Consider the following 26,498-nt stretch of genomic DNA (forward strand, 5'->3'; position numbering starts at 1 on the left):
GATGCCCTGACACTAAAAACAAATAACAGGCATCAGTTCATACACTAATATTTTATTCAAAAAATAAATCAAGTGTGAGCATACACCTTTGGGACAGAGACACTACTGAACACATAAAAAAACCCCAACCAACTGCCTCAGGAAATGCAAAGTGTAAATACTTCTCCTTTAAAGTTCATGTGAGTACTGTTAATTTAATATGAAATTTAACATTAAAGATTTTAAAGATTCATGTTTTTAAAAAGGGGCACAGAAAGTCATTCTAGCAGTTCATAGGCCAACAGCAGGCAAGATCTTCAATTAATCTCTCTATTCTTTCTGGCACAAATTTCTGTTTCTGTTGGTTAGAAAGAACTAATGAGGGTTTTTATCACTGGAGGAATTTAACATACAAATTATGGTAAAAGTAGCAGGAACTCCGTTTCTAATTCAATATCTTTCCAAGCATTACTCTTTTTTTTTTCTTTACCTCGGAGCACTCCTATTCTGTAGATTTGCTATATTTTCCAGTATTTGTTCAGTCTGCTTAGTGTAAATCAACGTGTGCAAGCCACACATGGAAAATCCCTGTAACATTAAAAAGCAAATATAATCAAGCCAAGGTTTCAACACATGCCCTAAAGCCTTAAGATGTGCCCCTAAACTACAGTTTTGTGACCTTTTATAGAGGAGAATTTTGGAGCGAGATTTACTTTTGTTTCCCACATATACAGAGTGGCCACAAGGCCCAAAAAGAATGTTACAGTAGAGCAATGAGGACTATGTAGAGAAATTTGTCAGACTTTTGAGAAAGAATAAGAGGACAGTGGATCAATGGACCTAAATGAGACTTGGACTTAGACACCTGCCCTGCCCCACCATCCCCCAGATCACACTCCAATGATACAGGATTGAAAGTCAAAACTTATTCACATTTGTGGCTCAAAATAATTGTTTTCGGCCGGGCGCGGTAGCTCACGGCTGTAATCCCAGCACTTTGGGAGGCCGAGGCGGGCGGATCATGAGGTCAGGAGATTGAGACCATCCTGGCTAACACTGTGAAACCCCGTCTCTACTAAAAACACAAAAAGTTAGCCAGGCGAGGTGGCGGGCGCCTGTAGTCCCACCTACTCGGGAGGCTGAGGCAGGAGAATGGCGTGAACCCGGGAGGCGGAGCTTGCAGTGAGCCGAGATCGCGCCACTGCACTCCAGCATGGGTGACAGTGTGAGACTCCGTCTCAAAAAAAAAAAAAAAAAAAAAAATCAGGACTTTGTGTTAGTGTGCACCTCTTCAAACTGCAAAAGACATTTTATACATGCTATGCAATTGAATTATTTTTAAATATCTCACTTTATTTCAAAAACATCAAGAATCTTAACAGGTTTTTATCAGACATACCTGGAATTGAGGGGATCCTAGCAGCTGCCAGGTTACTATACTTTTTCACAGGAAGAACAGACTATCTGCTGGACGCAGTGGCTCATGCCTGTAATCCCAGCACCTTGGGAGACTGAGGCAGGTGGATCACTTGAGGTCAGGAGTTCCAGACCAGCCTGGCCAAAATGGTGAAACCCCGTCTCTACTAAAAATACAAAAGTTAGTCAGGCGTGGTGGTGGGTGCCTGTAATCCCAGCTACTCCGGAGGCTGAGGCAGGAGAATTGCTTGAGCCCAGAAGACCGAGGTTGCAGTGAGTGGAGCTCATGCCACCCTACTCCAGCCTGGGTGACAAAGCAAGACTCCTCCTCAAAAAAACAAAAACAAACAGACTATCTATTTGCAACACTACTATGTAAGTTTCCTCACACCAACCAATTCTCCAACTATCTAGAAACTAACTGGGTGTCCTACAATTCAATTCAATCTTGATACTAGCTACCTGGAGCTAGTGTGAGACTACGCAGGTTTAAGGGCTTAGCCCAACAAGAGTGCCCCCACTTCAGATGCTAGTCACAACATTGGGTCCCCAGGTTTCCACACTTCCATACTTCTGTCTGACTTGGCTACACATTGGAGATTCCCATGAACCACCCACTTGGGGATCAGTGTTTTTGCTCAAACAGCTCACAGAACTCAGAAAAATTGTTTACTTACTATTAGCAGTTTTCTAATAAAAGATACAACTCAGGAACAACCAAATGAATAAGGTGCAGAGGACAATGTTTGGGAGTGGAAGGCAGGATGGTGCAGAGCTTCCATGCCCTCTCCTAGAATGCCACCACCCTCCCAGAACCTCCATGTGTTCACCAATCTAGAAGCTCTCTGGACTCCACTGTTTAGTAGTTTTCATGGAGGTTTCATTACATAGGCATGATTGATTAAATCATTCACCATTGGTGATTGAACTCAATCTGTGGTTGCTCTCGTTACCCCAGAGGTCAGGAGGTCATGCTGGAAGTTCCAACCCTCTAATTACATGGTCTTTCTGGTGACCAGCTCCTATCCTGGTCACCAGAAAGAAACTAGCTGAAGACCCCAGCCACCAGTCATCTCATCAACCCACAAAAGATACTCCAGCTGTACGCCAGGAACCAGGGACAAAGACCAAATATATATTTTGCATTGTACCACAACTACTCACTAGAGAGTAATGTGAGAACTATAGAATTTACCTCCAAATTACATATGCACCATATCCAACAAGTCCCATGTTCAGAATATTGTTTTAATACATTTTTGTTTTTGAGTCTCTTCCATGGAATGAAACTCTGTGGACTATTAGTAGATGTTAAGTTTAAAAAGTAAAACAAAATAAAATAAAGTTCCATTTTCAAGTGGGATTAATCTCTGGAATAAACTAATTAAAAATATTTCTTTACTGCACATGTGTTCAGACTTTTAATATCTTACTGTCTCTAAAACCCTTTGAAATAAATATACACATGATACCTACATATATATGTATAATGTAAAATTTACCAAAATCATAAGCCTCCATTTGTAACCAACAAAGCACCTTGAGAGAGTAGATATCAGTAGAACACAGCTTGGGAAACACTGAAGGGCATGCCTTTCATTGTATTTTATATTTTAATGCCATAGTTATTTTGGGACTAAGAATTATGATAGTGCATGTAGCAGTCAGTAATACTACCCATAACCCTCTTCTCTTGTCCACATGGAATTTCATCTCTGGACTCATTCTGATATTCCTGGGTGTGCAAGATTAGTGCTGAAGAAACTGGGAATTTTGTCTGTGTAAGGTTTTCTGGATTGGACCCAGGGGTTTTTAACTGCTTTAGTCAATTACTTGTTCCTTAAAGCCTGGGGTATCACACCCAAATTGTTTAATTGAGTTGAAAAAGTTTATTTACAGTATTTTCCACATAACTGACTTTTTCAGCCAACTGATTTGCATAGAGTACAACATTGCTAATTTATACTAATGACTAAGAGAACACTGGAGATTACAAATTTAAGAATTAGCAAGTACTATAAGTGAAAGCATGCAATTAAAAGAATTAGAGCTGTCTCATCACAAAAGGGACTTGATTAGTCCATGCTTATTATTTATGGTGGTGATTTATAATATGCTATCATTTATTTTGTGATGAAACCTCCATAATGTGACATTTTATTATCATCCTGCAAGAAAGATGGACAAAGCTGCCAGAGAGTTGGTAAAGCTTGTCAGCTTTTCTGATGGATCCATTTGTTCACTCAGCACTTACTGTACTCTGCTCCTGCTCTGTGTGAAGTACCATCTTCAAGCACAATTTTAATGACTTTTTTCTAATACTATAAGACTAATAGATTTCACCAGCACCTGGAAAGCACTGAAAATAGTAAGAAAAAGACAGAAAAAAATACATCAATAAGTCCATCACCTAGAGATGACCACTGCTAAGATTTCCTGTGCTCACTTCCAATATTTTCTTCTACATACATGTAAAGAAAATGTGATGAATGCAAATATGTTTACATAATTGAGATTTTTTTATTTTCAATTTTGTATTGTGATTTTTCAATTAGCTGTTGATGAAGGCATACCAAATTATATCCTTAATTATTACCGCCTATTTAAAGTATATCATAAATTTATGTATTTATGTCCAGTTAATACTCAGAAATCAGCAGTTTAGTTGCTATTACATATTTTAAATAAATTAACGTCAATAGTCTAAACTGGTTTTGCACCATTAGAGGTAGTTATTTGCATATTTTTCTGAATAGCTGAAAATAACTCATTTTGGAAGATGAGACAAACTCAATTTAAACCTGGTATTAGTCATACTTGCTATTGGAGTGTTACCTTCCAGGTATAGGCAGCAGTAACTTCAGGCAAACAGGAACAAGTACTGGCTTAATCTACATTTAGCCTTATAATGAAATGGAGCTTCCTCAGTCATTGAGTTGCATTACAATTTCCATAATCAATTTCAGCCCACTTCCATTTTGGGGAACTTCAATTAGAAGTTCCAGGAAAAATAATTTTTATTTTCATTGTTACTATTTCTGTTTCATAGGTGAAGTAACTGTAGCACTGAATGGGTAGATGATTTTTATAGGGCTCTGGAGAAATCTAATTTCTTAGCATTCCTAAGGGTTTTTTAATGCTAGATCTCCTACACACTCCCTCAAATGAAGATAAAAGCTGTGCCTGAAGGAAACAGATGTGGTACAGTCATTCTCAACTGAAGCTATGGCTACCACATGAGAATAATTGGCATTAATTAATGCATCTAACAGCTTTAAGCTGACTGCATTTGCACAACTCCCCTAAAAGCTTCCTAACAGGATCCTCTGAAGTGTATTAACAGTCTCTTAGAAGTCCCTCAGAAGCCCTTTAGCAGTCTTAATAGAAACATTTTGCCCGGTACTAGGAAGGCATATAACGTTTAAGCCAGCAATTTAGTAGTTCTGGAATCCACAAGTCTCATCTCTTCTAAGGTCAGTTCTACAAAGCACCTAATGCCTGCTCACAGTAGATTCTCAATAAGTATTCATAATCACATATTCTTAGTAGAAATTTAAATAGCTACTGTGTTATTTTCATCTCCAGAATTGATGATTCATGATCCTTTTATTGATATTCCCTGGAAAGTTCCTATAGTCTTATAACATCTGTTGTAAATCTGAAGCATTCAGTTTGTAAAAGAGAGGAAAGAAGGCCTTCGTTCCATTTCTTCCAGTTTATAAATTAATCTTCTTAGTGTACAATCATGCATTGAGGCAAGTTAAATTCCTTTGTGATACCCAGGGAATGATATAATAGAAGTTAATGCAGATGATTCTTGCCTAGGGGGAAAAAAAAAACACCCTTAGTGGTCCTGCTCTGTTCCCGCCCTGGGCTAGGAACTTTACACGTAGTATCTCACTTGAGCCTCACAATGGCTTACAGTTGAAGGAAAGAGAAGCTTGGAGAAATTAAGTCCAAGATCTGACCTGATCCTACAACTTCCTGACTTCAAGTTTGTGTTGTTTACACCTCAACATGAATTATTTAAAAATCATTGCATCCTCCAGTAGATTTCCAATGCCCCAGTATATGCTATGTGGCCATTAGGTCCAAGCTGGCCAGAGAGGAGACCCAGCTGGTTCCCTGGCCCTCTACTAAATATATTCTAGAACTCATGTCACTTTACAAAACCACAACGTCTACAAACAGTCTGCAGCTTTGCTCCTCTATTTATTCATGTATCAGGTAAGATACTAAAGACATGGGTTAAAGGATATGAACAGACACTTCTCAAAAGCAGACATCTATGCAGCCAACAGACACACGAAAAAATGCTCATCATCACTGATCATCAGGGAAATGCAAAACCAATGAGATACCATCTCACACTAGTTAGAATGGCAATCATTAAAAAGTCAGGAAACAACAGATGCTGGAGAGAATGTGGAGAAATAGGAACAGTTTTACACTGTTGTTGGGACTGTAAATTAGTTCAACCATTGTGGAAGACACGATTCTTCAAGGATCTAGAACTAGAATTACCACTTGACCCAGCAATCCCATTACTGGGTATATACCCAAAGGATTATAAATCATGCTACTATAAAGACACATGCACCCGTATGTTTATTGCGGCACTATCCACAATAGCAAAGACTTGGAACCAACCCAAATGTCCAACAATGATAGACTGGATTAAGAAAATGTGGCACATATACACCATGGAACACTATGCAGCCATAAAAAAGGATGAGTTCATGTCCTTTGTAGGGACACGGATGACTGGAAACCATCATTCTAAGCAAACTATCACAAGGACAAAAAACCAAACACCGCATGTTCTCACTCATAGGTGGGAACTGAACAATGAGATCACTTGGACACAGGGCGGGGAACATCACACACCAGTGCCTGTCAGGAGGTGGGGGTCTAGGGGAGGGATAGAATTAGGAGAAATACCTAATGTAAATGATGAGTTGATGGGTGCAGCAAACCAACAAAGCACATGTATACCTATGTATCAAACCTGCACATTGTGCACATGTACCCTAGAACTTAAAGTATAATTTTTAAAAATTAAATAAAGACGTGGGTTACTTTCGTCAAATCTTAGGAAAAGAGAATTTTGGAGTCCTACAAATGAAATCTATACTGGGCCAAGGATCCCCAAAACTCCCCCATAAAATATCTTGATTTTCTTCAACAAAGAATCATCTTGGCTTAGGAATATATAACCATAAATCCCAAAATGCTCTAATGTCACCCCTGTCTATAACTGTATCCCTAGGGCAGTGAGGTCTCTAAAGTCATTTATTCATTCAACAAATGTGCTTTGAGCATTCACTTTTTGCCAGGCACAATTGCAGAAACTTGGAATACATCAGTGAACAGAGCAAATGAAAATTCCAGCCCTCAGGGAGTCTACATTCTGGCAGGATGGAGAAGAGGAATAATAGATATAATAAGTAAGCAAATTATGCATTGTATATCAAGACATGATAAGGGCTATAGAAAGCAATCCAGTATTGCAAGCGGACTCAGGAATGTGCAGATGGCACAGATTGCAATTTTAAATAGGACCATCAGATTAGACTCCATTAAGAAGTGGATATTTAATTTAAAAAAAAAACTTAAATGAAGTCATGGACCAGCCATGTGCACATCTGGGGGAAGAAAGTTCCTGAGAGATGTATGAAAGACCAAAGACAGAAGCATGCTTGACACATTTGAAGAAGCAAGGGGGCCAGTGCGGCTGCAGTAGAGTATACATGAGGGAGAGTAATGGGATATATATAGAGAGAGATGGGGCCAGACTGTGAAGGGCTTTATAGAACAGTGGAGGCACTCTGAGTTTTAGTCCAAGTGGGATATATTTCTAGATTTCTATCATTGAAGTGACATAATATGACTTACACATTTAAAAGGCTCACTCTGGGTGCTATATTGAGAGTAGAGAATAAAGGAGTGGGCAGTGGTTGAGGGGATAGGGTTGCAGCAGGGATCCATGTTACAAGGCTATCATAGTAATCAAGGTGGAAGGTGATGGTGCCCCAGGCCAGTGGGAGCAGTAAAGGTGATGAGAAGTGGTTGAATTCTAAAGATATATTGAAGAAAGAACTAAAAGTATTTTCTGATAAAATGGATATGGAATATGAGAGAAAGAAGAGTGAATGATGACTCCTCTGGTCTGAACCTGAACAGCTGGAAAGATGGATTTGCTATCACCTACAATGGGGGGAGCAGAGCTTATTAAGAGGGGATCAGGAGTTCTGTTTTAGATGTATTAAATTTGAAATGTCTATTAGATAACTAAGTAGAAAATAATTAAGCAGTCAAAAGTATCACTTTCAAGTTAATAAGAGAGGTGTGATAGGGTGATGCAAATGTGAGTGTCCTTCTTGGTTTGCTTGTTCATTGAAACCACAAGATTGCATGAGATGGAGTGAATGCAGATCGAGAAGGCATCCAAGGACTGATGGGAAGACCATGTTAAGAGGTCTGGAAATGCAGAAAATATAGTGTACTGGAAGACAAGGGTAGAAGTGTACTAAGAAGAAGGGAGAGATCAATGTGTCAACTGCTGCAGAATTATGTAAGATGTGAAATGAGAATTCACCACTGAATTTAGCAACAAGGAAGACACTGGTGACACAGACAAGAGAAGTCTGAGTATAATAATGGGGATAAAAGCCACACATGTGAATGCTAAAGGGAATGACCCAGTAGACCAGTAAAAACCAACCAACCAACCAACAAAATCCCTAAAATGTCAGAAAGTAGAATTGCTAAATGAGTCACCTTGAGAAAGTGAAAGAGGATGGGACTTGATGGCTCAGATAGGGGTATAGATCACCTGTGGTCATAGGTAAGGAGGAAGAGTATGTGGGTATAGATGCTGGAAGGCTTTGAAAGTAGATATCATGAGAGGCTATGGAAACCCTCTTCCAATGTTTCAATTTCCCCTGTGAAAATGGAGGTAGGGAAGAACGTGTTGAAGATTAGGGAGGAGCAAAGAGTGAAGTAGTTATCAAGTAGAGTAAAAGAGTGAATGAATTGTCAATGTTTGCCAATTCACGGCAAACATGAATAAGGTATGATTATCAGTGGAGCATTTAGAGCCCAACTTAGGTTCAAGGCCATGAATTTAAAGAGAGACTAGTCAGTGTGATTATTTTTCTTAAGCCACATGGGTACTGGCCTGGAGAAGTTAGTTGTACTTAACCTGAGTTGTGGTTTGGGAAAAAGAGTATGATGAAGGGCAAAGGAGAGGCTACAGCTCCTGGCCATGGAGGTTAAGCTGGATATGGGGACAGTAAAAATGGGAGATCACTGGTTGATTAATTCCTCCTCTTTAACAGATTCTGAGGAGGAGTCCCAAGGTGGTATCTGTTACATTCTTGAATAGTGGCAGGTGACCCTATACATTCAGGCCCCTGAACCAAAACAATGAAGGCTTGGACAGAGCCAGCAAGAGCCAAATGAGTGGATATTTTAGTCTCTGCCTCTGATTCATTGGGTGAATTTGCTCAAATCACATTGTTTCTATGTACCTTTTTTCCTCTCATCTACAATTTAGAGAAAATATCTTCCTCATGTGCTTCTGAAAAGCAATAAAAACATTGGTAAAGACTTCAAAATCCTTGAAAAAGCATTTTGCATTATACTAAATATGCATTATACTAAATTTTATTTAAAATGCTTTTATATTTGCATTGTTTGCAGAGGTGTGTTCCCCTCATAGTTTATACCAAAATACATTTATCCTTCGCATCTGGATAAATGAATCTTATTCTTGACATCAGTTGTTTCAATTGCCCTTCTTTTAAATTTCTTTCATTTTTGTCACTTTAACATGTTGCTGATGTTAGTTGAGATGCCAAAATTGAATTTAGTATAGACATACAAGTTTCCTGACAGATTTGTTATATTAAAAAACAAGAGAATGGGGACTAGTGTTTTTGGGAGTCTATTATGTGGCAGATGCTACACATTTAATATTGATTTAATCTTCAAAACAATGCTATGAGTTTGTTATTATTATCAGCCTCATTTTATAATGATAAAACTAAGCTTAGAGAGATTATATAATTTACCCCAGTACACACAGATTGTAACTGGTAAGCTTAGATTTGAACACAGTTATGCATGATTCCAAATTACATACTCTTAGATGTCATTCCATTATATTTCAATAAAACTCTAAACGCATGAAATGGATTAAAACCAATGTTGTCTCACTTTTTAAAACATGTTCCCAAAATGTAGACATTGTGAAATCTGAAGAAACTCTACTATAGCCCTCAGGGAAGCTTAAATTCTTATATTCTTTATATCCCCACACAGCATGAATTCTGATACCGTCTTTCCCACCTCACCTGTATCACCCATATCCCTACCGCAGGAGAAGTGGAGAAAAGAGAAATACTCACAGAAAAGAAATTCAAAAAATTTCTCACTACAGGTGACATGGGAAGCTACAGGATTATTTGGTGGTGAGCTGCACTCAGGAAAGTCAATGCAGAGTTAGGTAAAGGTATTCTTGCCAGTGGTTGGCACTGAGTGCTTAGGGAAGGTCTGTTAAATGACTGAAGGGACCCATCACACTGGTGAAAAAGGTGAGGGGAAACACGGGTTCAACCTGTGTGAGTGAGCCGGAATGCTTCCATGAACTGACTTCTACTGTGGCTTTGTTTTCCTTGGTGTTTCTAAAGGGTGCTTTATGCCTTTTCATTTAAGGGCTCTGTATCATAGAAAAAACTCATAAATAAGAGAAGGGGGCAATGTCATCTTCAGGGCCAGCAAGTTTCCCAAATACCTGCAGCCAAATTGTGAAGTGTTTTTAGTTGCTAGAAGCCTAGAATTAAGGCTGGTAGTGGGGAGCTAGCCACATATAGTACTTCACAGTAATATTTTAACAGTGCAACTATTTCTTGAAAATCAGAATTCTTTTCCTGAAGCAATGAACTTCCCCTAGTGAAAACATGCATATATCTGTAAATTCCTAAACATTTTGCCCTACAAATAATATCATTATATCTTTATAAAAAAGTGCATTAAAAACAGATTCTATTTGAATGAAGCAGAAGCCCTGACATAGAAGAAAACCACAGCTTTTTGAATTCCTTCTATCAGGCATCAAAGTAACAGAAAAACTGAAAGAATTCAGATTGTCAGGTTGCCACAGTTACATTGATTTTATAGAACTAGAGTTTCCTTAGGAAATGTAGTATGGTAAAATGATTATTTTACTACAGTCCCCATCCATGCTAAGAGACTATGTTTTCTTTCTTGATAGAAATTTTTTTTTATTATACTTTAAGTTCTGGGTTACATGTGCAGAACATGCAGTTTTGTTACATAGGTACACACGTGCCATGGTGGTTTGCTGCACCCATCAATCCATCACCTACATTAGGCAATTCTCCTAATATTATCCGTCCCCTAGCCCCCTACCCAAACAGGCCCCAGTGTGTGATGTTCGCCTCCCTGTGTCCATGTGTTCTCACTGTTCAACTCCCACTTATGAGTGAGAACATGTGGTGTTTGGTTTTCTGATCTTGTGATAGTTTGCTGAGAATGATTGCTTCCAGCTTCATCCATGTCTCTGAAAAGGACATGAACTCATCCTTTTTTATGGCTGCATAGTATTCCATGGAGTATATGTGCCACATTTTCTTAATCCAGTCTATCACTGATGGACATTTGGGTTGGTTCCAAGTCTTTGCTATTGTGAATAGCACCACAATAAATATATGTGTGCATGTGTCTTTATAATAAGTAGCATGATTTATAATCCTTTGGGTATATACCTAGTAATGGGATTGCTGGGTCAAATGGCATTTCTAGTTCTGTATCCTAGAACTGCCTAGCAAATTATCCCACAGCTCTCCAAAAGATAGAGCAGATGGGGCAAGTGAGTGTTCAAAGTCTCTTCCTGCTTAACTGCCCCTACTCGTGGACAATTATCTGCTATCCCACAGCCCAGCCACAGTGCCTATCTCTTCTGAAATAACATGTGGACCCACCGTGTCAGCAAACTCACACCCTGTAATGTTCTCATCAACCAAGTAGACCATTTTCCTCAATCGGCCTTGAAAGAGAGAGAACCGTGGTTTAAGCCCAACCACATCATTCTAATTATCAAACTTTGAGAAAACCTCTAGTGAAAAATAAATGTTCTTGGTTCAAAACTAGTATCTCCTCATTCTTATTGACTGCAAGGGTGCTTCTCTCAGAATCTGTGCTCTAAGCAGAGAAGCATCTTTTCAGCACATCCTTGAATTAAATCAGCACATCAGTGCAAGCAGCCCACGGAGCCATGAGCAACCACTTTGCCATCCTCATCACATTCTCCCCCAAATACATCCCCAGTGAGGGTCCAGAGCCCCCACAAAATTGTTTTTGCAGTCACTGTACAGTGCAAATTGGAATTCCTATCATTAAAGAGGAAGACACTCATTTCTTAACAGTTTGTCTGCACCTGAGGCCCCATTCCATGGGAGATGTCTCTTAAGGGAAAACAGTGTTAACTTAGAAACACCAAAGACAGTTTTCTGAGTTCAGTGGCAAATCTCAGTTTACACTATGTCTAGCCACAGACTTGGCTCATCGGCTCTAGGCAAAGCATTCTTGAGGCAGGAGTAACTAACTTGTTCCTTTCCATACCATAACAATCAGGTGTATGGTTTATTCCTAAGGTTTATAGCCAAATGCATAGTTGAGTACAGTAAGGAATGATGAGGTCTGAAATTGCAGCAAAAACCCAGCCTCCTCTCATTATTCCAGTCAATCATGAGTTGAAGGTTTCCAGTGGTGCTTTGTTGATTGGTATGTGATACTGTTTATTTTCTAAAAAGGCCTAGTGCAGTTGTTTTTTACCTAGTGAAAAGATGGTGTAAAGTTATCTTTTATCACTGTCAAGAGACTTAAATAATTTAAGAGACTTTTATTCATGGCCCAACAGCAGTTCATATAAAAGATGGAAGCATTCTACCAAAGATTATAAAGGCTGGGGAAAACAAGGTATTTCCAAAGGCTTGGATGACTTTGAGTATGAAAACCGACTAGAGGGAAAGTAGGAAAGTACTAAGATTACAGTAGGGTAAGGAAAGAAGAGAAAGAACATTCAAGAAAGTCAACTGTTGGATGAAATCCAAACCTTTAATCCCTGAACTCAAAGAGAAAAAAACAAAACTTTAACATCACTCGGCAATGACTACTCCAGCCAATATGGATGCGACACTCATGGACTTTGAATAAAATCAAATTGTCTGCTGGGAAGATTGGATTATGGCAAAGAAATACTCTGAAGGAAATGGGCAGCTGGAATAAGATAGTGATTCTCTAGAACTAAAGAAAAACTTTCCTGACTTCCTAAAAAGAAAAATATAGCACACAATAATCACACAATGGATGTGCAGCTAGAAAATAGGGGTATACAAAAAGCCCAGAACTGCATGTCAGATTATTTTACCAGTATTTTGTGGCTTTCTTGTAGCTCACTGTTCTCAGGGCAGCAAACACAGGGCAAGGCATTTTACAGATAGATGATAATGGCTTTCAGTGTTTCTCAAATTGGCTCAAAGCCCATACTGTGTAAATTGCTAAAAGCCCATATGTAATTCTGAACCTCTTGCAGGCTGAGACTCTGTGTGCTGGTAATAATTACATAGACTGGGATAATTAACTTCTGACACGAAAAGGGATGAAGGTGAGAGATGAAAATGCAGACCGTAACAACTTTTACTTAAAGCAAGGGCACAAATTGAGAAAAACCCTGGGGCATTCACTTGGAAAAATTTACTGTAGTCTATGTCTCTAATGTTTTCCTATAAGAATAAGAAGAAATTTCTCCATGCTCCCATGATTATTCTTTTCTGATATTTATGGATTTTACAGCCTTATCCATTTTAATTTTTGTCTGGACAGTCTAGCCTTGTCAATGTTCAGATTCTTAAGAGAAGACATAGGCCCAAGGCACACAAGCACATTCAGCGCTTGAACACTCCCACAGGAAAAGAATTGACCTCAGCCTGTAATAAGCAAAGAAGCTGAAACTGAGCCCCCTGCATAACACATGTGAGTGTTGAAGAGCTGTCGCTTCCACAAAAAAAGAATTAGAAAAGCCTGGGGAAAGGATGAGAAAGTTTTCCATCTGTCCGAGGCTCTCAGGGAGGATAAAAAGAAACTCATGAGACATCAAATCTAGGGCACTCAGGGTCTCAATCTACACTAATCACAGGGTAAGGGTCCTAAAGAGAATAAATTAAGATAGATCTATTTACAACCATTGAAAACATTAAGGCTCTTGCAGAAGTATCCTGAAACTTCTCTAGAAATATTTTCACAATTAGGGATTCAAGGAACTCCTATGCGGGAAAAGTAGCCCAGCTCAAACTAAAAATGTTAAATCACTCGAGAAAAGGAAGTGCCATGAGGGACAGAATAGATTTCAAAAACAGACCCAAATCCCTATAAGACAAACCTTTTAGCATAATTAAGGAGGTAAAAGAATAAATAGAAACTATAATGAAAGACCAGAACCTGTGATGAAAGCTCTGGCTGAGCTTTAATAACTAAATAAATGTCTGCAAATGTAAAAATGCAGTTATGATTTAAAATGCAATAGATAATAATAATCTTCACAACAGATTGGAAAATATATATTTTCCTAAGTAAAAATAACAACCAGGTATAAAACAAAATGGAATAAGAAATCCAATATGTAGGCCAGGCATGGTGGCTCACACCCGTAATCCCAGCACTTTGGGAAATGGAGGCCAGTGGATCTCCCGAGGTTGGGAGTTCAAAACCATCCTGGCCAACATGGTGAAACCCCGTCTCTACTAAAAATATGAAATTAGCCTGGCGTGGTGGTGCACACCTGTAACCCCAGCTACTTGGGAGGCTGAGGCAGGAGAATTGCTTGAACCTGGGAGGTGGAGGTTGCAGTGAGCCAAGACCACACCATTGCACAGCCTGGGCAAGAAGAGCAAGACTCCATGAAGAGGAGAGGAGAGGAGATAAAGGAAAATCTAATATGTAATAGCATTGAAAAAGACAAAACAACTAAGATAACAGTATAAGAAATACACAAGATCATTATGAAAAAAACTTCTAAGCACTAACTACTAAAAGACACAAAAGAAGATACGAACAAATGGAAAGACATGCCATGTTCTTGAGGAGAAAGACTCAATACCATTATTTTCATTCTTCTTGAGCTGATTCATAAATTTGCACAACCTAAAATATCAACCTTTTTAACTAGATGAGTTGATCATAAAGTTCATATAAAAACCACATAGAATCATCAGCACACAGGCATTAAAAGAATGAAATTGTGTCTTTTGCAGAAACATAAATGGAGCTGGTGGCCATTGTCCTAAGTGAACTAACACAGAAGCAGAAAATCAAATACCACATGTTCTCGTTTATAAGTGGGAGCTAAACAATGGCTACATGTGAATGTACAGAGGAAAGTATTAGACACTCGGGACTGCATAAGTGGGGAGGGTGAGAAGGAGATGAGGGCTGAAACATTATCTACTGGGTACAATGTTCACTATTCAGGTAATAGTGAATAGAGTCTCACTAAAGCCCAGACTTAATCACTATGCAATATATCCATTTTATAAAACTGCACTGGTACCCTCTAAATCCATAAAAATTTTAAAATTAAATAGAATAGTCAGGAAAACACTGAACAAAAAATCAAAAGGGGGATTACTACTACCAGATATTAAAACAATTTATTGTATATTAATAATCATATCAGTGTTGTAATGGGACATAAACAGACCAGTGATATAGAAAAGAAAATCCAGAAATTGACCCAGATCCTCATGATAATTCACAATATGAGATAATAAAAACGGAGTTTCACACCAGTGGGGGAAGTAGACTAATCAAGAAGTGAAGTCATGTTGGGACAATGTAATGGCCATTTGATTATTACTCATTGCATGCCTGTATCAGAACATCTCATGTAACCTAAAAATATATACACCATTAAGTGTATAAAATTAAGAATAAATTTTTAAAACAATAATTTTCAACTGATATCAGAGACAAAGATAACCTATTTAATACTTACAAAGCTTTTATGATAAGGAAAATAACAACTCAATATAATGGTCAATAGATATGAACAGAGTTCACATTAATACAATAGTTCTCAAACATATGAAAAGATGCTCAGTTCACTTAAAGTAAAAGAAAATTAAGACAGAAATACCCTGAGAAAACTGTTTCCATCTATTGGATTGACCAGATTTCAAAAGTTTGATCACATCATGCTTAATTGGCTAGGAAAACAGACAGTCCATGCATTCTCTTTTGTTGTATTTTACATTTACATATACTTCATGCATTCTTGAGTAAATTGGTGCAACATCGAAGGAGGACAATATGACAATATCTATCAAAATTTTAGTGAATACACTATTTGACTCAGCAAATTCACTGTCATTCATTTGAAATGACTCATGGAAAAGTCATGTTTAATAGCAAGAGCAAGAAAACAATACAAATATCCACCAATAGGGGCTATTTAAGTAAATTACAACACGTGTGCAGCAGAATACTGTGCACCATAAAAAAATAAGCAAAGGAAATTTCCATGTACTATTATAGATACATCCCCAAGCTATATGGTAATGTGAAAAAAAATCGAGGTACAGACAGTGAATAAATATGCCACCTTTGGAGTATCAAGAGTAAGAGAAGATAAAAATCTACTGAAATAATGATGTTTGCCTGCACATGCATAAACAAACTCTGGAAATAGGCAAAATAATTAAAAAGCAGTAGTTAACTCTGAGAGGAGATGTCAAAGATAGAAGAGTGAATTTTCACTGTATACTTCCTGATTTTTTAACAATATGAATGTATTACTGTATTCAAAAAATTAGATTTTAAAATATATTTAAAATGTTCAAATTCAATTATAATAATTAAGATTAAAATTCAAACAGTACCACCTACACCTATCAAATTAGGAATTATTGTTCATGACAAATTTCCAATTTGGCAATGGTCTGGCAGAAAAGAGCACGCTGATATATAGCTGGCAATGGTATAAACTGATACCCTCTTTCTCTGAAGCAATTTTGGCAAGACTTTGAATGCTTACATCCTCCAACTCATCAATTAGAATTCTGGAAATGTATTCTAAGGAAAAAAATATGCATATTAATTAAGAATTACAAGAATGTAAGGGGGGAATAGAAATTGGAGAGGTGAGGTCCAAATGACACTTCAATTTTATCTATAATGTATTCTTAAAAATAAAAGAAATGTGATATAAATATAGCAACAAGGCAACGCTTAAATACAGGTGGTAGGTATCCGAGTATTTGTTATGTTATTTTCCCTAGTTTGCTGTATGTTTCCATTTCATTTTTAATTTATTGCACAAAATTACCCATGTAAGTGAACAACATAGCTTTTTTTAGTATATATAAGAAAATTTGCTCCAGCATGGAAAGAATTATATTACGTACATGTTTTATACATTGTTTAATATTGTGTAAATACCTTTTACATACTAGATACAACAATTAAGACATTAAAATGTTGACTTCAAGCAAAGAGGAATTAAATAACTTGAAATTTATGGAGAAGTTTAGAGATGACTTCATGCTATTGATCTCAGACATTGGTAAACATTATTACCAGGAATGTTTCTATGAATTCCAAGGTCCAATTTCAGATCTGTGAAGTGTGATTATTCAGAAGGAAGGCTAGGCAAGTATATCAAACTTAGAAAATCCTGTTCTAAATTCTGGGGCTCACTGGTCTAAGGTATAGAGCAGTGCTTCTGCAAGTATGGAAAAGCCACCTCCTCCAGTGCTTGAGAACATTACAGATTCCTTGGTCCTACCCAAGATCTTTCTAATCTGCAATTCTGCAGCTGGTGCCCTAGGAATCTGCATCCTAACAAGAACCTCAGGTTATTCTAATGCAAGACTTTAGAAGCACTGATGTAGATCATTGATTTTTTTTTCTTGCTCACATAGAAAGAACTGTGCTCAAGATACGGCTGGAGGGATGCAAGCTAAGTAGAAGGCAAGAACCAATTAAATGCCAAAAGGTGTTTCTAAAGGAGGTTATAAAATCTACTGTTCTGGAAATGCTAAAAAATATACTTTTGCCTGGTAGCAGAAGCCTAAACTAATGACCCCTGAAAAGCTTTCATAGCCTTATAGTTTTAGATATAATTAAATGCCAGAAGGTAAAAGAGAATAAGAAATTGAATGGGTTTTGGATGATGAGTTAATAATGCAATAATGGGCTAGGCAGGGACAATTTTGGTGCGCCTTTGAAGCTGTGCAATGAGATTTCAAAAACTTTAGGACTGAAGAAGTATGTGAGAGTAAAAATTATGGTGTCCCAAACTTCTTTAATGACCTCACTGAATAATAGGTGAGCAGAACATGTGTTTTGCTTTATTTCAGCTGCACAAGTTGCCCTGGCCATTTTTAGCTTGCCTTCCCCTAAGCATTACCTCTGGTTCCAAGTAAACAGAGACTATACATCTGAATCTAATACATACACACATGCTTCAGCACTTTCTCATAAATACAATTTCTAGCCAAATAAAAATGGCCTGAAATTGAAAGAATAAAGATGTTAATTTTTTTAAGCTCAGAGCCCATTTTTTTGCAGCCCTACTCTGGCTATGTTAACAAGGTTATCAATTTTAAGCAACTCCTCAGCCCCTTTTGAAACTCCACAGCATCCCATGTGTGCAGGGTATACACATACACTCACACCAAGAAGTCTGTTTTTTGAAAAAGAAAATAAATTTATATTAGGTACATCTCCTAATGCTATCCCTCCACCCTCCCCCCACCCCATGACAGGCCCTGGTGTGTGATGTTCCCCACCCTGTGTCCAAGTGTTCTCATTGTTCAATTCCCACCTATGAGTGAGAACATACAGTGTTTGGTTTTCTGTCCTTGCGATAGTTTGCTCAGAATGCATGGCACATGTATACATATGTAACAAACTTGCACGTTGTGCACATGTACCCTAGAACTTAAAGTATAATAATAAAAAATAAAAAGAAAAAAGAAAAATAAATAAATAATAATAATAAAAAGAAAATAAATTGCACTGAACTGAAACAACTACACATACCTTCCAATCTAACTACTCATAGTTTCAGAGACTGCAGACAAGAGTAAATTGTGTCATAAAAGGAGAGAAGACTGGACTTAGAATTGAAGTTCCGGGTTTAAACTCAGATTCTAACCTTCTAACACTTCCTAGATGTATCATTTATATCGTGTGTGTGTGTGTATTTTCAAGAATAAGTAAGTGGAGTAAAGATAATATACGAGCAGGAAATAAAATAAAACCACTATAAGATCAGTACTCAAATAATAAGCAATCATCTTAATACTTTATTATAGGCCACAAATGCGGCTCTGAGCTTTCTAGAAGGCACATGAAAAACCATGGTCCATCACATGATTGACACGGTCCATAAGACTAAAACAAAGTTTTTCATGAGAAGTGCAACTATTACTGGTGTTGAGTTTAGGCAGAAACTTTTTCTATCAAGTTTTTATAATGAGGATTAATGCGGTGAACAATATCCTCTAAATAGCCTTAGAATAAAAGTAAGAATTTGTTTATTATCATGTACTTCACACACCTCAGTGTAAGTCAAAGTACAATGTTTCAAAAGCACAATGCCATAAAACCAGTTCTACAGAACAGATTAAGTGATGCCTTAGGTACATAGTCCTTTGATGGAGGCTTAAAGTATCCAGAGTGGAAGTCACAAATGGGCAGCAAATAGATCCATAGATGTACTTTCATTGGTTCATGAGCTTTGGGGGGTTTTCCCCACATTTAAACTGGGAAATTTCAAATAAGATTCAATACCGGGGTTTGTTTTTATTTAGTAGCTCTAGCCCCACATGAAGCAATGATTGGGAACTAAAGACCAGCTATTGTCCCCTGTCTTCCCACTACAGTCATTAACTCTGCCTGTTTGGTCCCTGTACTCACATGAGTTTGAAACTCTTGACCTGGAAGAATGGGTAGAGTATGTTTACTAAACACAGTACAGCATCAATATTTCTCTCACCAAGCTTTGACTCAGTATTGAACAGCAGCAAAATTCACTGTGTGGCCTTAAACAAGAGATCTCATCATTGTTCAGACTCCATTTCCTCATCCTGGAGTTATTGTGAGGATTAAATGAGATGTCTTCAAAAGCACTTGACTGCTAATTACTATTCCAATGAACCATATTATTACCAGAAATTATCCACAATACTAGTTTACTTCATCTTAATTATAATGGACTCAATAATATTTTCCTCACCATGTTACTTCTGGCTTTTTCATAAACTTCTAGGAATTCTGTTGCCTATTAGAATGGACACCTCTTGTATTACACCTCAAATTCTCTTCGTCCCACCTGTTACTCCAGCCACCGCTGAATGACAAGCTCAATGGAGGTTTAACCTGCATAATGTAGGTGCCACTGGACAGACTTTGCCTGGGGGTCTACAGAACACACCTCATGCTCCCTGTCCCAGGGATCCTCTGACATGCACATAAGATGCCATCAGAAACCAGTTTGGCACTCATCATGCACATCCCAGAAGTTTAATGCCCTTGGAACCATCCTTGACAAGTTAGTGAATGAGGATTGATGGTTAAATATTCCCCCCACCTTTGTGCTGCGGATGGACAGTTCTGAAACAGGTTTTATAAAACTACTCAGAAAGTCCCAACAATAATCAAGTGCCAGTCACCCATGCCAGTGGCCACCTCAGTTACACATTATCCTTTTGTCTTTCCCTTCTTCCCTGGTTCAATCCCCCTGTACCTCACTCTAGCTCTCTAAAATCACTTCAAGAAAACCCCTTGTGTATAAACCTTGTCTCCAGCTTTGCTTTTGGGGAAGTTCAGGTACAGATATTACCCAAAATATGCTCTTAGATAGAAATCATCGTTTACAGGACCAATCAAAAACTGAAAAGATAATCCACAGAATGAGTGAAAATTCTTGCAAATAATATACCTGATAAAAGATTTATAAAACATACAAATGGCCAATAAGCACAAGAAAAGCTGTTCAACATCATTTGTCATTATGGAAGTGTAAATCAAAACCACAATGAGATGGTTACACTAAAAAAACCATTCTCAGCCACGAGAATGGTTATAATAAAGAAATCAAATAACAACAAGTGTTGACAAGGATACGGAAAATTGGAACCTTCATATACTGTTCATGGGAATGTAAAATAGCACAGCCACTTTGGAAGACACTCTGGCAGTTCCTCAAAATTTAAAAATGCAGTTACCGTGTGATCCAACAATTCTATTCCTAGGTGTATACTCAACCAATGAATAAATAAAATGTGGTATATACATACAATGGAACATTTTTCAGCAAAAAAATAAATAAGAAATACTGACACATGCTACAACATGGATGATCCTTGAAACATTATGCTAAGTCCAAGAAACCAGCCACAAAGGACCATATATTGTTTGCTTCACTTATATGAAATGTCCAGAATAAGCAAATATATAGACAGAAAAATTAGTGGTTGCCTAGCTCTTGTGGGGATGAGGGATTGGGAGGTTCAGCTAAGGGACATGGGGTTTCTTTTGGGGATAATAAAAGTATTGTAAATTCCATTTGTGGTATTGAATACACAACTCCATAAATATACTAAAAGCCATTCAACTGTATACTTTAAATGGGTGAATTATATGGTTATGTAAATTATACATCAATAAACCTATTAAAATAGAAATAATCATATTTTTAGCATATAACAGCCTGTAAATTGTGGTTGCTGCTCCTTATTACAAAACACCACTGGATTCTCCACTTGCCCATTTCTTCAATTGCAGGGAAATTTTCAACTGGTTCAAAGAGCAGTGTCCAGACCAAAGAACATTTCTGCCACATTGTTCAGCTCTACCTTTCTGGATTTCTCAAAATGTTATGGCAGTTCTGTCATCTATTATATAGGGCATCGGTAGTTTGACCACAAACTCACCATGATTGTAATGGTCATTTATAATAAATATACTAAAGACAGTCACATTTCATCACCCAGATCCCTGCCATGCCCACTTCCACAGTGACCATCCTTCCCTCCCACATGGCCATGATTAAATTCATCTTCACATCATCACTCTTACACAACAACCATGTGATTAAATTCAGGCTTAGAATACTTTGAGGTTATCGTGATTGAGGACTGAAACTTTGGAAGTGAGTGGTAAGGTAGCCCTACACACAAACTTTGAATCATGAAACATGAAGCAAGATGGGCGTCTCCATTTAGTCAACATCAAAAACAACATAGGAAGTATGGAAAGGATGATGAAAAATTCATCCATATTGGTTTCACTGTGAATCACTCTGAATATCCTATACCTTGGATTCTACTTTACATCTCATTCTCAGGGAAAAAGAAAGAATGAGTGTTCATGCCTTTCTGGAAAAGGTTATTTTACTGCGTTTCAGCATAACTATAGCCATTTCTGACATTTGTGCTAGTCCAGTCCAAATCTTCTGAAGTTCCATTGATGAGTATTCTTAGCCTTATACTGTAAGAAATTTATACCAAGAAGTTATTGTCATGGTAACAGAAGTAGAAGATGTATTGCCTACAATCTTAGCTCTTGGTTAAAAGAGTAGCTATATTTTTCAGAAAGAGTTTAAGAATGGCATTAGACCTAAATTTCTCAATTTTAACTTTAGAAAATATTGTCCAGACAAACGGTGAATCCCATATAGCCAATGAGTTGAAATAAGCTGACTTAATTGCCTAATGTCAGTATTGTGAGTAATGGAAGCCTGATCCAAGAGAGATGGTTCAAGAATTAAGATAAGTTTCATTGGATGGTACCAGTTATTGCTACTATTTATTATTCCTAGTTTCTGTATTTTCTTCCCTCCTGGACCTTAGGCCAGACCTGCTGGGAAACTGGAAGAGTAGAGAAACAAAACATGCTTATCATAATCTCTTTTCAAGCTGTGCATGGAGTTTTTGCAGTTTCAGTTCAGAAACAGGCTGACTTTAACTACAGGGAAGAGGCCTATCCCTCACTTCCACCTTTCAATTTTCAGACAAGGTGGGCTTAGAAATAGAGATTTAGCTTTTCACCTTCTTCAAATTAAAAAAAAAAAATAATTCACCCCATCAGAAAAAGAAACCTTGCCCCACTAATATATTACATATATTTATTATTGTGCTCATATTATACACACTATAAGCAGACAGAGAAATAGAAATTATAAATGAAAAGATTAAGATGGAATAAGCAACATTTTAAGCAGAACTGTTTTTCTTACACTGAAAATAATGTTTTGTGAGGTAAAACCGGGGCAGTGTAATCACCTCATAACAGCAAAAAAGAAAACTTGTACTTAGAATAGTGTCTACTCTGCCACTTTCTTGCTGTTCATTTGTGTTAGGATAATCTTCAATCTACAGTTTCTTTCCTAGAATATTTTATAGTCATTTAGCCACATTGTAAAGGTCAGTTTAGTTAAATTTAGAAAATGTGATCTGTAACTCTTCTTAACCAGCACAAGTAACATGCTAAATATTGCAATATGCTAAAAATAGACTGAGAATCTAGTCTGTGACCACTGAATCCTCCATTTTTAGACCTTCCCTTAGGATATACAATTGTTCCACATACAGAGTCAAGGTGCCACAGTCAATCTGTTAATTTAATGTGAATAAACCTTAATTTTTTTCTTATTAGATTATTATTAGACTTTTTAAAAAGGAAATTTTCTAATATTTCCTCCTATTTCCCCTTGGATCATCTTGTACACACTGTGGTATATACTGACCTCATTTTGGAGAATACTACTTTACAGGTCAGTCTAGTAAACAGCTCTTTGATTATATCAAATCCTTGGAATAAAAGTACACGTGTCATTAAAAATGGATTTTGCTGCATGTTACAAAAAGCCCAAAATAGAGTGAGTTAAGGAAGATAGAAGCTTATTTCCTTTTCACATAAATGAAGTTTGAATGTAAGTAACCAAGAGCTCCCTTGGCATCCTATGCTGTCAGGGTCCTTCTGTCTTGCTCCTCTACCACTGCTGCTGCACATGCTCCCTAGTCATGGTCCAAGATGGATCCTGGAGCCCCAGACATCACGTCTGTATTCCATTCCGCGATAAAGAGACACTGGTCATGAATTTTGTACAACACTTCGATAACATCCCACTGGTGAGAAATTACTGGAAAGTCCACACCTTACTGTGAAGAATAGTCAGAGTCCTATTATGAAAGAGGACAGCAAAGGATCTCAGCCACAATGCATAAAGATGTATAAATATATATATACAAAGGAACAAAGCAGCATTAACCTCTTACTCTACCACTATGGTCCATCTTAAAAAAAAAAAAAAAAAAAAAAAAAAAAAAAAAAAAAACTTGGTCTGCAATGACGATCTAGCCAAAATGGTCCATAGACTAACATGCTTCTCAAACTCATAATATAACAATATATTTAGAAATGATCAAATTCCACAAAATACATTCATAGTTCTGATTACAATGTACTTTAAGAACTATGGAATTTTATGGTAACAGACAACTTTTTTCCCCCATAAACAACCTTATCCGCCTTCTAAGGAAAGTACAGAGCTTTGCTTTGATGAGCTCCTTTCTGAGTTTGTGTACACAATGTTATAGGTGGCAGTCAGATCAGAACTGAATTGATCCGTATAATAGAAGGCAAAAGGTATGAGTTGAAGGAGGGCAGGGAGTAGAATACAGAAAGGAAGAAGAGGGGGCATGAAAGCAGATTATTAATAGGAAAATGAAAGATTACATGGCAGAACTACTGAGATTTTTATTTAAAATCGATTTTTAAACTGTTTTCTGCAGGGCGTAAGATATAAATACGCTCCTTCCTCTTCTTTCCTTCAATAAAACCTATTGTGTTCATTCATGCATTTCTTGCAACTGCTTCTTGGTGAGAAACTTGAATTCTGAATTCTGAATTCCACCTTCAGTTGACTTTGGGCTTTAATAGAACAGATTCACGGCCCCAGAAATTAAAGGACAAGGAAGTGCAAGCATCAGAATGACAATAATAATGGGCAAATAAATAGAGATCAGGGCATTCTCGGCAATGCTGAATTTATATATGATTAGATAAAACTGATAAGAGATTTTCTTACCCTCCATATTTCCTCTACTAGAATTGGAATTTGAATATAGATCCATTTATATGCCTTGATACATTTTTAAATGCCTTTCAAATTTACATGGAATATTTTGCTTGAGGTTAGAGAGATTCACCACACTGTAAAATCTTCGGAGTTCATTTGAGTAAATATACTGTAGTTTAAGGCATTGGATAAGGAACTTCCTATAAATAGGATCTGACTGAACAAAGCAGAAGCAGGAGAAAATGGGTAGAGAAAATGATGCTGATTCAGAGTGAAGGGGAGCAGCAGCAGGCTTACTGCAGGGACTGAGCCAGGCAGCTCTACACCACTAAACCAAAGGTTGGAAGAACCCACTAATCTGTATACAATCAGGCTGGATCTTGGTCAGGAGAGAAGTCACTTCCAAGAGAGCTGAAATAAAAGGTCAGCACAGACAGGCTCAGGCACAGTGGCCATGTAGACACCACTGACTGACTAACACAACTTCTATCCAGAGCACACTTATCCCATCCACAGAATGGGCTAATGGTGACCACATGACCAGTGACAAGTTAATCACATATAAGCAGAAGTTGCAGGTGGGACTTTTGGGAAAGCTTTCTCAAAGGGAGAGAAGCAGGTGACATCCACTTTGCCTTTCCCCTTCTCCCTAGAAAAAAAAAGCTACAGCAGTCATTTTACAATCACAAGACTGAAAAGTACACTTTAAAGATGGCAAATGGAGAACACAAAAGGAGCCTTGGCCACTGAGGATAACTGAGCAGCTGCACTAGCCCTGGACTATAAACTTCCAGACATGCTAAGTGAAAAAAAGAAAGAAAGAAACCCTCACCTGTTTAAACTACTGCTGCTTTGGTTTTCCGTTACTAAGGGCTGAATGAATCAATAACTGATTAGAATTTGGTTCCCGAAAGCAGGATACAGCAAGTAACAGAACCTAAAACATGAAGTTGCCTGAAAGGAGAAGCTACAACCAACTGTTGGAGACTCAGACATTCCATGCTGCAATATGGAAGCCTTTGCTATGTGGCGGCAGAACACTTGATCAAAGTGTGGCTTGACCATTCCAGATCACAGACTGGGAGTTCAACATAGGATGTAGTTTTTAAATTGTTGAGACCTTTCAGAATATGGGAATATGATGGTTAATTCTTGCAATTTTCAACCAAGTTCAATAACCAAAAAAAGGATAAATTCAGACTAGAGAGAGCCAGTTTGCTTGCAGACATGGAAAGTAATACAGCATTACTGAGACACACTCCACTTTCAGCAAGCAATCTAGATTGACTGCGAGTTCCCAATTAGGATGCTTGCAGGGTGAAAAAGCCAATGGCTTCTGTATCCCATATTGAAACTCTTACAAGTTGTGAAGTGGCAGCCTTGACAGAAAATGAGGTTGGTGACCCTGGACTTACTTAAGCACTTTCCATTAAAAGTTCTCTGGCAGAAGAAGAACTTGGCCTACAGTAAGGATGGTCGCACCACCCAAGAGGATATTTCAAATTCCTGCAAAGCAGCAGCCTTTAAGCTAATGAAAATGTTCAAAACAGAAGCCAAACACCAACAATTCTCAGTCTTCAAACTTAGGCAAATTTGTTGTAGCTCCTTGCACTTAAATCTATTGGACACAACTAGACTATAAACCTGCTAAGTTTCTGAGGGAACCAAAGTGCAAAAAACAAAAACAAAAACAAAACCCAAACCCAAACCCAAACCCAAACCCAAGCCTGACTGGCAATGGGCGGTAACTAATACTAAGACAATCAATCATTAGAGCCATAGTGACAGCCGCATGCTATAAACACAGAAACACTCAGAGAACCGAAAAAAAAAAAAAAAGAGATCTTTAAATTAAAAATCTAGGCCGGGCGCGGTGGCTCATGCCTGTAATCCCAGGACTTTAGGAGGCCAAGGCGGGCGGACCACGAGGTCA

The sequence above is a fragment of the Gorilla gorilla genome, chromosome 6, assembly GCF_029281585.2.
Source record: "Gorilla gorilla gorilla isolate KB3781 chromosome 6, NHGRI_mGorGor1-v2.1_pri, whole genome shotgun sequence".
NCBI lineage: Eukaryota > Metazoa > Chordata > Mammalia > Primates > Hominidae > Gorilla > Gorilla gorilla.